The sequence below is a fragment of the Trachypithecus francoisi genome, unplaced genomic scaffold (assembly GCF_009764315.1).
Source record: "Trachypithecus francoisi isolate TF-2019V2 unplaced genomic scaffold, Tfra_2.0 Lachesis_group17, whole genome shotgun sequence".
NCBI classification, from domain to species: Eukaryota; Metazoa; Chordata; class Mammalia; order Primates; family Cercopithecidae; genus Trachypithecus; species Trachypithecus francoisi.
This window is the reverse complement of record NW_022681462.1, coordinates 98,884,475-98,900,662: the sequence shown is the minus strand read 5'-3', so window position 1 is coordinate 98,900,662 and position 16,188 is coordinate 98,884,475. Positions and strand designations below refer to the sequence as shown.

At 49.2% G+C, this 16,188-nt stretch overlaps 1 long non-coding RNA gene across 1 annotated transcript; it reads left to right on the top strand.

Annotated features, from left to right (window-relative positions):
- The first annotated feature begins 4,667 nt into the window (after nucleotides 1-4,667).
- LOC117062746 lies at nucleotides 4,668-15,689 on the top strand. Its single transcript, XR_004428542.1, has 3 exons — nucleotides 4,668-5,029; nucleotides 14,703-15,053; nucleotides 15,636-15,689. It is a non-coding gene; the product is annotated as an uncharacterized LOC117062746 (long non-coding RNA).
- Nucleotides 15,690-16,188: the final 499 nt, after the last annotated feature.

The following is a 16,188-nucleotide window of genomic DNA, read 5'->3' as shown; positions in this document are numbered from 1 at the left end:
CCTCACATAGCTCCAAATGCCTCCTAAGGTAAGGGCAGTACCATCACCAGGTAAGAATAACCTTAAAAATTTTTTATATTGGCCGTGTGTGGTGGCTCACGCCTGTAATCCCAGTACTTTGGGAGGCCGAGGTGGGTGGATCTCAAGGTCAAGAGATTGAGACCATCCTGGCCAACATGGTGAAACCCCGTCTCGACTAAAAATACAAAAATTAGCTGGGCGTGGTAGCGCACGCCTGTAGTCCCAGCTACTCAGGAGGCTGAGGCAGGAGAATTGCTTGAACCCAGGAGGTGGATGTTGCAGTGAGCTGAGATTGCACCATTGCACTCCAGCCTGAGCGACAGAGCAAGACTCCGTCTCAAATGGTTTTTAATGTCTTTTTTGCCTAAGGAAAAAACATCAAATATTGCAACCATAGAGCAATACTTCTGTCCCTTGCACACACTAATTTATTCATTAAAACTTTATTAGCACCCACTGGATGTCAGGCATGGGGAAAACAGAAAATGTGATATAGCCTCCACTTTGCAAGCTTTGGCCAGGCATGACTCAAGCCCACGGGGGAGCCTCAGCCTGGGTGGTTTCACAGCCACCTCCCATGGAGCCCCTCCACAAGGGCCCTTCAGGGTCTGTCATCCAACCGTGTGTTGGTCCTTCCATCACTAGGCCCTCCTGGTCCTGTTCCTTCTCCATGAGTGAGACGGGCAGCCGTTATTGCAGAGTCTGAGCTTTAAAAGGGTCATTCTGTCTATGATGGGGATAGTCTGGAAGATGGAGGGGAGGGCAGAGTTAGGAGGTGGTGATCCCAGGGAGGAAGTTGGAGGGAGTGGCATGGAGGTGGGGATGAGGTTGAATTCTAGACACCTGCTGAAGGTACAGCCAACAGGGTTACACATCTGTCTTCTAGCTCCCCAGACCTGCAGACAAAGACTCGTTCCCGCCACAAAAGGCAGCACTGATGAGAGTGGGGGCATTGCCAGGTCCTGAGCCTCCAGCTTCCCCATCATGACAGCCCGCTGGGTGGCCAGGGTAACCCCTTTCATTTGGACTTTGATTTATTGCTGCCTGGAGATAACATATTCTGCTTAAAAAGGAGATTAATTGGAAATGCTCATGTTTAGAGTACAAATCTTTTTTTTTTTTTTTTTTTTGAGACAGAGTCTTGCTCCGTCACCCAGGCTGGAGTGCAATGGCATGATCTTGGTTCACTGCAACCTCTGCCTCCCAGGTTCAAGCAATTTTCCTGTCTCAGCCTCCGGAGTACCTGGGACTACAGGCGCCTGCCACCACACCTGGCTAATTTTTGTATTTTTAGTAGAGACGGGATTTCACCTTGTTGGTCAGGCTGGTCTCGAACTCCTGACCTCAGGTGATCCACCCGCCTAGGCCTCCGAAAGTGCTGGGATTACAGGCATGAACCACTGCGACTGGCCGAGGGCAAATCATTTTATTTAAAGACATTCCAGACAAAAGCCAGCACAGATAACAGTGGTGTCCTTGCCTCAGCTGAGCAGCCTCTCTTCTTTGCAAACAGACCTAGTTCCTATTTCTCTGGATGTGTTTGGTTTTGCCTGTGCTGACACTTCAGGCGGGGTCCCCTGTGAATCCTGCAGGGTTGCTCCTGAGCCAGTCACCTCCATTTACACAACAGTTCCATGGAAAACCTGAGAGAAGGCTGCAAATACACACACACACACACACACACACACACAGTGCAGAATGTTTTCCCTGACTGAATGTGAGCTTATTTCTGTGCGTGCATGCACTGTTAGAAAAAGCATTTGACTTGATATAATAACATCTGCTTTTGAATTTTGTCTTTACCATGACCTTTAATGTCTCTGGCAAGACATTAAACTCTTAGAGCCTCAGATTTTGCAGTTGTCAAGTGGGGCCAGGTGGGCTGCTGTACACATTAAACTGGAAGAGATCATGCATGTGAGGCCTGGTCCAGATGGCAGTGAGTGAATATCTGGTATGTTTCTCCCTCCTTTGGGAAATTGATCAGCTATTCATCTTTTGGTTTGGGAATACATTTTGGAAAATGCTGGCCTAAATGTATAGGTCATTCCTCCATCATGTATGCATTCAGGACAGGAAGCACTGATCCATCACCTACTGATGATTGGTCACGACCTTGGAAGGTCGTGACCAACATGACCTTTCCATGTTGAGGAAACAAGAAAGGCAACTGTCTTACTTTTTGGGGCTTCAAGGTGTAGTGGGGGCAGAAGATGAATGACCAGCATTTGACCAGCCCCCTCAGTTAGCCTCACACTGCTCCTGTGCAAAGTCCTGAAATGCAAAGCTCATCCACCAGCTTGGCTTACACTCTGCGTGGCTCCTAGGACCTCACAGTCAAGGCTTTGCTGACCTCAAGCCCTCGGGGCTTTGGCCCCCATTGGCCCTCCAGATCCAAATCCTCCTTGCCCTTCACCCTCCTGCAGAACCATGCCTCTAGGACACATCCTCTGTGTCCTTGCGTGTAAATCCCCTTGAACTGCCTGTGGGCTCTCTGACCACCCAGCTTGGATTCCTCTTCCCTTCCTGCACAATCTCACCTTTCCCACGTGTTCCTTAGACCCATCACAGGCCCTGATGTTTGTTAGGGACATGTCTCTTGCTGGAGGCCCCTTGAGGGCAGGGTCTATGTTTTGTTCATTTTGATTCCCCAGGGCCTGGCACAGGTGCTCAATCAGTTCATTTGAATTGTATATTTGCTTTAAGAAACAGCCTTCTTATTTAATTTAATTTTACTTTATTTTGTTTTATTTATTTTTCTAAGACACAGTCTCACTCTGTCGCCCAGACTGGAGTGCAGTGGCACAATCTTGGCTCACTGCAACCTCCATCTCCCAGGTTCAAGTGATTCTCCTGCTTCAGCTTCCTGAGTAGCTGGGATTACAGGTGCCCGCCACCACACCCAACTAATTTCTGTATTTTTAGTAGAGACGGGGTTTCACCATGTTGGCCAGACTGGTCTCGAACTCCTGACCTCAAGTGATTCGCCCGCCTCGGCCTCCCAGAGTGCTGGAATTACAGGAGTGAGCCACAGCGCCCGGCCCAGGCTTCTTCTTTTAATGCCCCTTATTAGCAGTTTTGGAAAGGGAAACAACCTCCCACAAACCTGTGACCCTCTCACAGAGCCTAAGGCCGGAGGCAGCCCCTGGGAGGCTGGGATGCTGCTGGGACCCACAGAGCCATGGTGCCTGGTGCCTGCTGAAGCCGAGTGACCCTGTGTGGCTCCTCCTGCCCCCTCCCCGGCCCCGAGTTTTCCATTTCCATTTCTGTTTTATACATCTTGCTGCCTGGGCCCTTTCTGGCAAGTCATTTCAGAAAGAGGGAAGGGACTTGTTTTTGAGAGTTACCGATACTCCCAGAGGGCTGAGGGAAGAGACTGAGGCAGGTTGAGTGCGATGGGACCGTTTCTAATGCATCGCTCTGCTCATGCCTGTCCACTGCCTGAGAGCCTTCAATATACAATAATGACAATGACATCACCATCGCCAACAATAATAAAAACAGTCAATGATTGAGAGCTTCGTGTGTGCTTGGCATAGAAATAAACTCACAGACGTGATCTCAAACGCCTACATTGTGAGTTAGAAATTACTACCCCCACTTTATAGTTGAGGAAATAGGAGGCTTAAAAATGAAGCAGCTTGGCCCAGGTTCCTCAGTGCAGGGGCCGTGAGCAAGGCCTCTCAGAACTCTGACTGTGGGAGCGTTGGTGACCAGCAGCCCTGCTGCTGCCCTTGGAAACCCATTTCCATGAGGCTACGCTTCCTCTGGGCTGCTCTTAGTCCATGGCTGGGCCTGGCAGGGACACGGAGGAAAGGTGGGAGATGCAGGCTTCCTGTGCTGGACGACTTTGGCTGGAGGATCCCTGGCTGTCTTGCTGAGCTCAGAACTGCATTGCTCTGTGAGATCCTTGCACACAAACTTCCTTCCTTCCCTCTTTCTTTCAACCAGGGCAGTGAGGGGCTTAGCACCCGGGCCAGCAGCTGCAGAGGGTCCACCAGGTCCCCCGGCACTGCTGGCCCACCCGCGCCAAGCTCAAGTTCTCACAGGGCCTCAGCTGACTACCTGCAGGGCAGGGCTCGGGACCTGCAGCCCACCATGCCCGAGCCCCCCCCCACCGGTGGGCTCCCGCATGGACCAAGCCTCTCTGACAGGCACCACCCCCTGCTCTGCGGCCCCTGGTCCCATCCACCATGCAAGGGCTGAGGAGTGCAGGCGCAGGGCGTGGGACTTGTGGGCAGCTCTGCCTGCGGCCCTGGCACAGGATCCACTAGGTGAAGCCAGCTGGGCTCCTAAGTTGGTTGGGGACTTGGAGAACTTTTATGTCTAGCTAGAGGATTGTATATGCACCAATCAGCACTCTGTGTCTAGCTCAAGGTTTGTAAAATCACCAGTCAGTGCTCTGTATGTAGCTAATCTAGTGGGGACTTGGAGAACTTTTCTGTCTAGCACTATGTCTAGCTAAAGGATTGTAAATGCACCAATCAGCACTCTGTGTCTAGCTCAGGGATTGTAAACACACCAATCAGCACTCTGTCAAAACGGACCAATCAGCTCTCTGTAAAATGGACCAATCAGCAGGATGTAGGTGGGGTCAGATAAGGAATAAAAGCAGGCTGCCTGAGCCAATAGTGGCAACCCACTCGGGTCCCCTTCCACACTGTGGAAGCTTTGTTCTTTTGCTCTTTAAGATAAATCTTTGCTGCTGCTTACTCTTTGGGTCCATGCCGTTTCTCATGAGCTGTAACACTCATGGCGAGGGTCTGCAGCTTCACTCCTGAAGCCAGCGAGGCCACGAACCCATGGGGAGGAACGAACAATTCCAGACGTGTGCTGCCTTTAAGAGCTGTAACACTCACTGTGACAGTCCGTAGCTTCATTCTTGAAGTCAGCGAGACCAAGAACCCACCAATTTTGGACACATTTTGGCAACCACAAAGGGCCTATCGTCTATTGCCAAGCAGTGAGACTATCATCAAGTGATGAGACCATAGCCTATCACCAAGCGGTGAGCACCAACGGACCCCTTTTGCTTGCTGTTCTGTCCTATTTTTCCTTAGAATTTGGGGGCTAAATACCAGGCATCTGTCAGCCAGTTAAAAGTGACTGGCATGGCCTCTGGACTAAAGACACGGGCGTCAGGCTTTCTGGGAAAGGGCTCTCTAACAACCCCCGACTCTTCGGAGTTGGGAGTGTTGGTTTACCTGGAAACAGCTTCCACTTTTCCTGTACTTCTGGGCTGAACCAAGGGTCGACAGAGAGGAAAGCCATGCAGCTCAGGGGTCCCAACAAGTTGGTTGACCCTGCGGCCATGAGCGGAATTCTCAAAGGCATGTCGCCCAAGCAAGACTCGCCCATCTATCCTATCTATCCTGACCCTTTTCCTCCTGGGTCCTAATGCTTGCCAGACAAACTTCCTCTCGCCTCTCTTCTGTGAGACTAGTCCCACTTCTAAAAACCACCCCCTGTCTCTGGTGCTTTAGTTTCTCCTATAAGAATGACTTCTAGCATAAACTCCAGGACTCTGCTGTCTTCTTCTTTAAGCACTGGGGCTCACCAATCAGAAAGACATAATTTTTACCTAAAAAAGGCTATTCCTAAAAGCTATTCCTAAAGCTAGGAGATGAGGAGCCTCAGAAATTGTATCCTTCCTATTCATGTAAGTGACAGCAAAAGTTGTCACTCTTCCAACCCTGGAAGATCCTTTCCCTCCCTCGGGGTATGGCCCTCTGCTTCATTTTTGGGGCATAACATCTCTATGGGATGGGGGTAAAGTCCCAATACTAACAGGAGAATGCTTAGGACTCTAACAGGTTTTCGAGAATGTGTCGGTAAGGGCCACTAAATCCCATTTTCCTCGGTCCTCTTTGTGGTCTAGGAGGACAGGCAAGGGTGCAGGTTTTCGAGAATGCGTTGGTAAGGGCCACTAAATCCAACATTCCTCAGTCCTCTTTGTGATCTAAGAGGAAAACTAGTGTTTCTGCTGCTGCATCGGTGAGCACAACTATTCTGATCAGCAGGGTCCAGGGACTGTTGCAGGTTCTTGGGCAGGAGGAGAAACAAAAACCAAAAGTGCAGGCGGTTTTGTCTTTCAGATGGGAAACACTCAGGCATCAACAGGCTCACCCTTGAAATGCCTCCTAAGCCATTGGGACCAATTTGACCCACAAACCCTGAAAAAGAGGTGGCTCATTTTTTTCTGCACTAAGGCTTGGCCCCCATATTCTCTCTCTGATGGGGAAAAATGGCCACCTGAGGGAAGTACAAATTACAATACTATCCTGCAGCTTGACCTTTTCTGTAAGAGGGAAGGCAAATGGAGTGAAATACCTCATGTCCAAGCTTTCTTTTCATTGAGGGAGAATACACAACTATGCAAAGCTTGCAATTTACATCCCACAGGAGGACCTCTCAGCTTACTCCCATATCCTAGCCTCCCTATAGCTCCCCTTCCTATTAATGACAATCCTCCTCTAATCTCCCCTGCCCAGAAGGAAATAAGTAAGGAAATCTCCAAAGGACCACAAAAACTCCCAGGCTATCGGTTATGGCCCCTTCAAGCTGTAGGGGGAGGGGAATTTGGCCCAACCTGGGTACATGTCCCCTTCTCCCTCTCTGATTTAAAGCAGATCAAGGTAGACCTTGGGAAGTTTTCAGATGATCCTGATAGGTACATAGATGTCCTATAGGGTCTAGGGCAAACCTTCGACCTCACTTGGAGAGATGTCATGCTATTGTTAGATCAAACCCTGGCCTTTAATGAAAAGAATGTGGCTTTAGCTGCAGCCCGAGAGTTTGGAGATACCTGGTATCTTAGTCAAGTAAATAATAGAATGACAGCTGAAAAAAGGGACAAATTCCCTACTGGTCAGCAAGCCATCCCCAGTATGGATCCCCACTGGGACGTTGACTCAGGTCATGGGGACTGGAGTCGTAAACATCTATTGACCTGTGTTCTAGAAGGACTAAGGAGAATTAGAAAAAAGCCCATGAATTATTCAATGATGCCCACCATAACTCAGGGAAAGGAAGAAAATCCTTCTGCCTTCCTTGAGCGGCTACAGGAGGCCTTACGAAAATATACTCCCCTGTCACCTGAATCACTTGAGGGTCAATTGATTCTAAAAGATAAGTTTATTACCCAGTCAGTCGCAGATATCAGGAGAAAGCTCCAAAAGCAAGCCCTGGGCTCTGAACAAAATTTGGAGGCATTATTAAACCTGGCAACCTTGGTGTTCTATAATAGGGACCAAGAGGAAAAGGCCCAAAAGGAAAAGTGAGATAAGAGAAAGGCTGCAGCCTTAGTCATGGCCATCAGACAAACAGACCTTGGTGGTTCAGAGAGGACAGAAAATGGAGCAGGCCAATCACCTGGTAGGGCTTGTTATCGGTGTGATTTATTAGGACACTTCAAAAAAGATTGTCCAATGAGAAACAAGCTGCCCCCTTGTCCATGTCCACTATGCCGAGGCAATCACTGGAAGGTGCACTGCCCCAGAGGACGAAGGACCAGGAAATTGACTTCCTCCTGGACACTGGCGCAGCCTTCAAGTGTTAATCTCCTGTCCTGGATGACTGTCCTCAAGGTCCATTACCATCCGAGGAATCCTGGGACAGCCTGTAACCAAGTATTTCTCCCACCTCCTCAGTTGTAATTGGGAGACTTTGCTCTTTTCACATGCCTTTCTTGTGATGCCTGAAAATCCCACACCTTTATTAGGGAGGGATATATTAGCCAAGGCTGGAGCTATTATCTACACAAATATGGGGAACAAATTACCCATTTGTTGTCCCCTACTTGAAGAGGGAATCAACCCTGAAGTCTGGGCATTGGAAGGACAATTTGGAAGGGTAAAAAATGCCCACCCAGTCCAAATCAAGTTAAAAGATCCCACCACTTTTCCTTATCAAAGGCAATATCCCTCAAGGCCTCAAGCTCATAAAGAATTACAGGATATTGTTAAACATTTGAAAGCCCAAGGCTTAGCAAGGAAATGCAGCAGTCCTTGCAACACCCCAAATTCTGGGAGTACAAAAACTGAATGGTCAGTGGAGACTGGTGCAAGATCTTAGACTCATCAATGAGGCAGTAATTCCTCTATATCCAGTTATACCAAACCCCTATACCCGGCTCTCTCAAATACCAGAGGAAGCAGAATGGCTCACAGTTCTGGACCTCCAGGATGCCTTCTGTATTCCCCTGCACTCTGACTCGCAGTTTTTCTTTGCCTTTGAGGATTCCACAGACCAAACGTCCCAACACGTGGACGGTCTTGCCCCAAGGGTTTAGGGACAGCCCTCACCTGTTTGGTCAGGCACTGGCCCAAGATCTAGGCCACTTCTCAAGTTCAGGCACTCTGGTCCTTCAATATGTGGAGGATTTACTTTTAGCTACCAGTTCAGAAGCCTCATGTCAGCAGGCTTCTCTAGATCTCTTGAACTTTCTAGCTAATCAAGGGTACAAGGCATCTAGGTTGAAGGCCCAGCTTTGCCTACAGCAGGTCAAATATCTAGACCTAATCTTAGCCAGAGGGATGAGGGCCCTCAGCAAGGAACGAATGCAGCCTATACTGGCTTATCCTCACCCTAAGACATTGAAACAGTTGTGGGGGTTCCTTGGAATTGCCGGCTTTTGCCAACTATGGATCCCCGGATACAGCAAGATAGTCAGGCCCCTCTATACTCTAATCAAGGAAAGCCAGAGGGCAAATAGTCATCTAGTAGAATGGGAACCAGAGGCAGAAACAGCCTTCAAAACCTTAAAGCAGGCCCTAGTACAAGTTCCAGCCTTAAGCCTTCCAACAGGACAAAACTTCTCTTTATAAGTCACAGAAAGAGCAGGGGTAGCTCTTGGAGTCCTTACTCAGACTCGTGGGACAACCCCACAACCAGTGGCATACCTAAGTAAGGAAATTGATGTAGTAGCAAAAGGCCGACCTCACTGTTTAAGGGTAGTTGCAGCAGTGGCCGTCTTAGTCTCAGACGCTACCAAGATAATACAAGGAAAGGATCTCACTGTCTGGACTACTCATGATGTAAATGGCATACTAGGTGCCAAAGGAAGTTGATGGCTATCAGACAACTGCCTACTTAGATACCAGGTGCTACTCCTTGAGGGACCGGTGCTTCAAATATGCATGTGCGTGGCCCTCAACCCTGCCACTTTTCTCCCAGAGGATGGGGAACCAATTGAGCATGACTGCCACCAAATTATAGTCCAGATTTATGCTGCCCAAGATGATCTCTTAGAAGTCCCCTTAGCTAATCCTGACCTTAACCTATATACTGATGGAAGTTCATTTGTGGAGAATGGGATACAAAAGGCAGGTTATGCCATGGTTAGTGATGTAACCATATTTGAAAGCAAGCCTCTTCCCCCAGGGACCAGTGCCCAGTTAGCAGAACTAGTAGCACTTACCCGAACTTTAGAACTGGGAAAGGGAAAAAGAATAAATGTGTATACAGATAGCAAGTATGCTTATCTAATCCTACATGCCCATGCTGCAATATGGAAAGAAAGGGAGTTCCTAACCTCGGGGAACCCCCATTAAATACCACAAGGAAATCATGGAGTTACTGCACACAGTGTAAAAACCAAAGAAGGTGGCAATCTTACACTGCCAAAGCCATCAAAAAGGGGAAGGAGAAGGGAGAACAGCAGCATAAGCAGCTGGCAGAGGCAGCAAAAAGGAAAGAGAGGGCCGGGCACGGTGGCTTAAGCCTGTAATCCCAGCACTTTGGGAGGCCGAGACGGGCGGATCACGAGGTCAGGAGATCGAGACCATCCTGGTTAACACGGTGAAACCCCATCTCTACTAAAAATACAAAAAACTAGCTGGGCGAGGTGGCGGGCGCCTGTAGTCCCAGCTACTCGGGAGGCTGAGGCAGGAGAATGGCGGGAACCCGGGAGGCGGAGCTTGCAGTGAGCTGAGATCCGGCCACAGCACTCCAGCCCGGGCAACAGAGCGAGACTCCGTCTTAAAAAAAAAAAAAAAAAAAAAAAGGAAAGAGAGAAAGAGAAAGTCAGAGAGAGCGGAAGAGTCAGCGAGAAAAAGAGGGAGTCAGAGAAAAAGAGAGAGACAATGAGACAATGAAGAAGTCAAAAAGAGAGATAGAAATAGTAAAGAAAAAACAGTGTACCCTATTCCTTTAAAGACCAGGGTAAAGTTCTGTCTACCCAGCCAAGGTATATTCTTATGTGGAACGTCGACCTATATCTGCCTCCCCACTAACTGGACGGGCACCTGAACCTTAGTCTTTCTAAGTCCCAACATTAACATTGCCCCAGGATATCGGACCTTTTCAGTACCCCTCAAAGCTCAAGTCCGTCAGCACAGAGCCATACAACTAATGCGCCTACTTATAGGGTTAGGAATGGCTACTGCTACAGGAACCAGAATAGTCGGTTTACCTACTTCATTATCCTACTACCACACACTCTCAAAGGATTTCTCAGACAGTTTGCAAGAAATAACGAAATCTATCCTTCCTTTACAATCCCAAATAGACTCTTTAGCAGCAGTGACTCTCCAAAACTGTTGAGGCCTAGACCTCCTCACTGCTGAGGAAGGAGGACTCTGCACCTTCTTAGGGGAAGAGTGTTGTTTTAATACTACCCAGTAAGGGACAGTACGAGATGCCACCCAGCATTTACAGGAAAAGACTTCTGAAATCAGACACCTTTCAAACTCTTATACCAACCTCTGGAGTTGGGCAACATGGCTTCTCCCCTTTCCAGGTCCTGTGGCAGCCATCTTGCTGTTACTTGCCTTTGGCCCCTGTATTTTTAACCTTCTTGTCAAATTTGTTTCCTCTGGAATTGAGGCCATCAAGCTACAGATGGTCTTACAAATGGAACCCCAATGAGCTCAACTAACAACTTCTACTGAGGACCCCTGGACCGTCCCACTGGCACTTTTACTGGCCTAGAGAGCTTCCCTCTGAAGGACACTACAACTGCAGAGCCCCCTCATCCCCCCTATCCAGCAGGAAGTAGCTAGAGTGTCATCGACCAAATTCCCAACAGCAATTGGGGTATCCTGTTTAGAGGGGGGATTGAGAAGTGACAGTGTGCTGGCAGCCCTCGCAGCCCTCACTCACTCTTGGCACCTCCTCGGCCTCAACACCCACTCTGGCTGTGCTTGAGGAGACCTTCAGCCTGCCACTGCACTGTGGGAGCCCCTCTCTGGGCTGGCCAAGGCCAGAACTGGCTCCCTCTGCTTGCTGGGAGGTGTGGAGGAAGAGGTATGGGAAGGAACTGGGGCTGCGCGCAGCGTTTGTGGGCCAGCATGAGTTCCAGGTGGGCATGGGCTTGGTGGGCCCTGCACTCAGAGCAGCCGGCCGGCACCACTGGCCCTGGGCAGTGAGGGGCTTAGCACCCAGGCCAGCAGCTGCAGAGGGTACACTGGGTCCCCCAGCACTGCTGGCCCACCTGCACCATGCTCGAGTTCACACCAGGCCTCAGCTGCCTCCCCACAGGGCAGGGCTTGGGACCTGCAGCCCACAAAGCCCAAGCCCCCCAACCGGTGGGCTCCTGCGCAGCCCGAGCCTTCCCGATGGGTGCCTCCCCCTGCCTGCTCCACAGTGCCTGGTCCCATTGACCACCCAAGGGCTGAGGAGTGCAGGTGTGCGGTGCAGGATTGGCGGGCAGCTCCGCCTGTGGCCCTGGCACAGGATCCACTAGATGAAGCTAGCTGGGCTCCTGAGTCGGGTAGGAACTTGGAGAACTTTTATGTCTAGCTAGAGGATTGTAAATGCACCACTCAGCACTCTGTGTCTAGCTCGAGGTTTGTAAATACACCAATCAGTACTCTGTATCTAGCTAATCTAGTGGGGACTTGGAGAACTTTTCTGTCTAGCACTCTGTCTAGCTAAAGGGTTGTAAATGCACCAGTCAGCACTCTGTGTCTAGCTCAGGGATTGTAAACACACCAATCAGCACCCTGTGTCTAGCTCAAGGTTTGTAAATACACCAATCAATACTCTGTATCTAGATAATCTAGTGGGGACTTGGAGAACTTTTCTGTCTAGCACTCTGTGTCTAGCTAAACAATTGTAAACGCACCAATCAGCACTCTGTGTCTAGCTTAGGGATTGTAAATGCACCAATCAGCACTCTGTCAAAATGGACCAATCAGCTCTCTGTAAAACTGACCAATCAGCAGGATGTGGGTGGGGTCAGATAAGGGAATAAAAAGAGGCTGCCCCAGCCAGCAGTGGAAACTGGCTTGGGTCCCCTTCCACACCGTGGAAGCTTTGTTCTTTCACTCTTTACAATAAATCTTGCTGCTGCTTACTCTTTGGGACCACACCACCTTCACGAGCTATAACACTCGTGGCGAAGGTCTGCAGCTTCACTCCTGAAGCCAGCGAGACCATGAACCCACCAGGAGGAATGAACAACTCTAGACGTGCTGCCTTTAAGAGCTGTAACACTCACTGTGACAGTCCGCGGCTTCATTCTTGAAGTCAGCGAGACCAAGAACCCACCAATTCCGGACACAATAGGATCTGAATGCAAGTGAACCCTGCAACTCCTAGATTGCATGCCCTCAAAGGGACGTGGTGGTGGGGCTCCTTCATGGACTCTGTGAGAAGGCGACACTTTGGGGGTGGCAGAGCAATCAGACAAAAGGAGACTGGGTCCCTGCTGACTTTGCAGTACAGAGGCGCCATGCCTTCTTAGACTTCTATGTGGGAAAGACAGTCTTGCGTCTTGTTTAAATCACTGGTACTCTGAATATCTGTTACACTTACACAGCCAAACTCAGTATCTCAACTGATTCAGAATTGAATTTTGGCTTGGTTGACAAAGCACTAGATTGTACAGGGCCTCAAAACGCACATCATTGGTAGAAGGAAGGTTAATTGCAGAAGCAGTCCCATTTGGCTCAACTTTATCAGTGACAAAATGATGAGCTGTTTTTCTGTTGAAACAGCCCCAGGTTGCAAGGCAGGTAACCTGAGCATGTCCAGATGAGCTAAGTGTGCCCGACTCATGACCCCAGAGCCGGATGGAATGGAAAACAGATGGAAACTAAGTACTAGAATCCAGGAATGGGGACCAAATGAGGAAACCAGCGGTGCCCTGTTTTGTTGCAGCACAGACTTAAGAGCCAAGAACTTTTTTTTTTTTTTTTTTTTTTTTTTTGAGACGGAATCTCACTTTGTTGCTGGAGTGCAGTGGGTCAAGCTTGGCTCACTTCAGCCTCCGCCTCCCAGGTTCAAGTGATTCTCCTGCCTCAACCTCTCACGTAGCTGAAATTACAGGCACTTGCCACCATGCCTGGATAATCTTTGTATTTTTAGTACAGACTGGGTTTCACCATTGTTGGCCAGGCTAGTTTCAAACTCTTGACCTCAAGTAATCTGCCCGCCTCGGCCTCCCAAAGTGCTAGGATTACAGACGTGAGCCACTGCACCTGGCCAAGAGCCAAGGACCTGTCATGGCCTCTTTGCATGAACCTATCAGATCATGCTTCTTTGCACCTTCCTGTCTCTTTCACTGTTACTCTCTGCCTATAAAACCCATCCCCAGACCCCAGCTCAGGAAGACAGATTTGGGTGTTGGCTCCTGTCTTCTTGCAAGCCAGCTCACAATAAAGCTTTTGCTGTTCTCAAAAGCGAGGGCCATCATATTGGCCTCTTTCTACTTCAGGCAGCAAGCCCATTGCTGGGTAACAGTAGCCCAGGGTGGAGGGAGAACGAGCAGGAGGCAGAGGAGCACAGTGGCCACGGGCACGGTGAACCGTTCTAGTGTGGTGCTTGGCACAGAGGAAGCCCTTAGGAAAGGCAGGGGTTACCCTTACGGCTATTACTATTGTGATTATGGAAGCCAGTCATGCAGGGGTGTAGCAAGATTAGGATTAGCACTGAGTGTGGAGCAATGTCTGCCGTGGTCTGAAAGTGAGGCAAGAGCCTGACCTAGGGCTGAGAAATAGTTTGAATCAGTTGTGGAGCGGCAAGCTGATTAGACAGCAGGGAAAAAAATCAACCCCAAGGCAGCAGAGAGGCTTTTCTAGCCCCACAGGGGAAGACTTTCGGCCTGCGAGGTAGGCACCATCCTGCTCGAGCCTTGAAGGCCCAGGGAAAACGGGAATCGGCCACCATGTTGGGTGGTTTGGGCCACTGCATCAGCACCCCTGAGCCCTGGCACTGCCCACTATGACTACAGGAGCAGGGGGATTTCTCAGCCAGAGTGACCCATTTTGGATGCCGGTACCATGGGAGGACTCCAGTGGTCAGCTCTTTTCTTCCCTTGTCCTATGTGTGCCTTGAGGTCGGCAGCCAAGTCACACCTGACCTGCCCCCCATGCAGGAGTCACTGGGAGGACAAGATAAAAGCAGCTCCCCAGCCTGGCACCTGGGGCTCTTCACAACCTGCAGCCCCCAGTCTAGCTCCTGCTTCATCCTCAGCCGGATGCTCCTCCCACCGTCACCATCCAAGCCCCATCCTTGAAACTGTGCTTTTGCCTGGGCCATTCCCTTGAGCCTTTCCCTCTTCTCCCTCTGGCCAGCTCCTATTCATTCTGCAGTGCTCAGTCTAACATCACCCCTGGGAAGCTCAGCTTTCTTGATTGCTCCCTCCTCTCCTGGGACCCTGCTCATAGGTGTCTTTTACTAGACAGAAGGCTCCCGAAGAGCCAGGATTCTCATCTATTTTTTTTCTCCATCCCCATCAGGCCGCAAAATGCATGGCACAGGGAAGGGTTTGACAACTTTTTGATGGATGAACAAAGAAGATTCAAGCCACTTGTCAACAAGCCCAAAGTGATTGAAAGTGGAAGCGTTTACCCACACGCTCATGCAGAAAATGACAGGAAATCATCCAGAGACACTTGTGACAGAGATGAGAACTGTCACTGTTGAGAGGTGCTGCGGAGATGGGTGTCCACGGGTGACTGTTGGGAGGCCAACTGTGGGGATGTGGCGCCATTAGCTCAAGAGTGGGCAACTCCCTACCACACTGGCGGCGCCGGCCAGGACAGGACAAGCCTACTGCAGTGACACGGCGCCCTGATCCCTGACCCCACGTGGGTGTTTTACTTTAGCTAATGCTGCAGAGATAATGCAGACAGGGAAATTGAGGCCCCAGTGCTGAGCAGACCAATCACCTCATTATAAGCAGTGAGGGTTTCTGGCTCCACTCCTGGGCCCCAAACCACTGTGGGCTCACGAAGAATCTTCCAGAGTTGGAGTCAGAATGTCTGGGTTTGAGTGTAGCCTCCACCCCTTAATGACTTTGCATTGATAATTCCATTCCCTGAGCCTCATTTTACCCATCTATAAAATGGGGAGAAACAGTCCATTTCCTGGTTACTTCACTGAGATGTTGTGTCAAAAAATAATATATGTAATAAAATGCTTTCCTAAGTAAAAAAAGATTTCCTAAGGAAAACACAGATTTTATTTTATATTTTTAGTTAAGGTTTGCAAAATGAGATGACAGACTAGGAAATCCGGACTACAGTGTGTGATCAGGAACGTTATGACTTCAAAAGAAAACATATTTTAGAAAAACCTTACGTGTGAGGCAGACATGATGAGATCTAATAACTGGTGGGCATTGGTTGAGTGAGTTCTGTCTTACCTTGTGTTTATCTTTTGAAATCCAGGTAAGCTTGGCCAGGAGCTGTGGCTCATGTCAATAATCGCAGCAGTTTGGGAAGCTGAGGTGGGAAGATCTCTTGAGCCCAGGAGTTCGAGACCAGCCTGAGCAACATAGTAAGCCGTCATCTGTACCAAAAAATAAAATAAAATAAAATCTAGATAATCTGACCTGGTGACTTAAGAACACACACACACACCACACAACACACACTATGCACAGCACACACACACACACACACAGCCTGGCCAGTCTTTGGCTCCTAGGATAAGTCTCAACACCAGGCTTTGTGATTCCACATAAGCTATTTCAAATTTTACCTTTACCAAACACAGTAGGTAAAATCCTACTTTCAGGCATAGCTTCTTGGACAGAGAGACATATTATTGTTACCACTAAAAATAAAAGTAGGGGAATGTTTACCTCACATATAATAGCTAATGGGTTTGTATACTCAATATAAAAGAATACTTATTAAAAAATAAATCAGGAAAAATATTCCAACAGAAAACATGGACAACAGACCCAATATAAGAAGTGTAAATATAGGCCGGGCGTGG